This window comes from Gekko japonicus, unplaced genomic scaffold, assembly GCF_001447785.1.
Source record: "Gekko japonicus isolate JY-2015 unplaced genomic scaffold, Gekko_japonicus_V1.1 scaffold115, whole genome shotgun sequence".
In the NCBI taxonomy this organism is placed as follows: Eukaryota; Metazoa; Chordata; class Lepidosauria; order Squamata; family Gekkonidae; genus Gekko; species Gekko japonicus.
Window position 1 is genome coordinate 1,616,988 of NW_015163095.1, and position 1,410 is coordinate 1,618,397.

The 1,410-nt window shown below is 45.0% G+C and overlaps 1 protein-coding gene across 1 annotated transcript in view; it reads left to right on the plus strand.

The window, feature by feature from the left end:
- SZT2 (seizure threshold 2 homolog (mouse)) overlaps positions 1 to 1,410 on the plus strand; it is a 120,463-nt gene that overhangs the window by 14,601 nt on the left and 104,452 nt on the right. The window lies entirely within an intron of this gene.

The window sequence follows — 1,410 nt, forward strand, 5'->3', positions numbered from 1 at the left end:
AGCCACAAGGTATAGATAGGAACTCTCAGTGTAGGGCAAGTGATGCTCTATATTCTTGGTGCTTGGGGGGCGCAGTGGGAGGGCTTCTGGTGTTCTGGCCCCACTGCTAGACCTCCTGAGGGCACCTGGTATTTTTGGCTGATGTGTGACACAGAGTGTTGGACTGAATGGGCCACTGGCCTGATCCAACATGGCTTCTCTTATGTTCTTATGTCTGGCGCAGTGATGCTCTGCATTCTTGGTGCTTGGGGGGCAAGAGTGGGTGGGTTCCTGGAGTTTTGGCCCTGCTGGTGGACCTCCTGAGGGCACCTGGGTCTTGTCCAGTGTTTCCTCTAAGTGCAAGCTAGCTAACAGTTTTTTAGCCTCCGGCTCATACATTTTTGTCTTAATTCAGGAAAGATGCCTCCAAAGCAAACTAATTTATGCAGTAGCCAAATTGCTCACCCATACCTTTAATGCCAGTCGCTCACAAAGGAGCATCCCGGGATAGGCCTCCGGCCCCATCCCTATGGAAGCAGCCCACCTATAGAGCACAACAAGGAAAGGAATGAAGGAAGCTACTTCTTTTATATTTGTATGAATATAATTAGTATATATTGATTATAAACATCTGTTCTCTTCTTCCCAGTAGGGACCCCGGTAGCTTATTTTTGTTATATTTATTATTAATTTACTTAATTCATTTATACACTACTTTTCTCCTCAATGGGGGCCCAAAGTAGCTTACATCATTCTCCTTCCCCCATTTTATTCTCACAGAAATCCTGTGAGATAGGTTAGGCTGAGAGAGTGTAACAGGCCCAAGGTCACCCAGCAAGCTTCTATGGCCTGAGTGGGGATTTGAACCTGGGTATTCCAGATTTTAAATTCTCCTGCGGCCTGCCCAGTAATCTATTCAGAACTATCAGATCTGCTGTGCTCTTCTAATCTTTCTGTTGTAACATCTAGCCTAGAAATGCTGCACAAAAGTTGATCCTACTTAAACTGTTACACAGACAAATCTATCCTTTGACTGTGGTGCCAGAAATAAAGAGGCAATATCAGTCAGCTATTTCATAGCTTCTACATATCTGGGGACCAAATGTCTGATTTGTTGCTACTGACATTGATATTGGGAAAGCAGATCTGCAGTTGTCTTAGGCCAGAGGCTCAGAGCTAGATTTTATTTAAAGGAGGCTTCTGGCTTTTACTGCAAAGAACAGTCCCTTGTCTCTTCCTCTGTCTCTCTGTCTATCTGTGCACATTGATAACCCTGCTTTTCTTCCAAATGGGGACCCCTCCAGAAGGCTTATGTCAGGGGGTGTGGCCTTCTGACACACTTCTGGTGATTTCAGGGGGTGTGGCATATGCTAATGTGTTATGCTAATTAGCTCCTGCAAATCTTTTTCTACAAAAAGACCCCTGCTTACA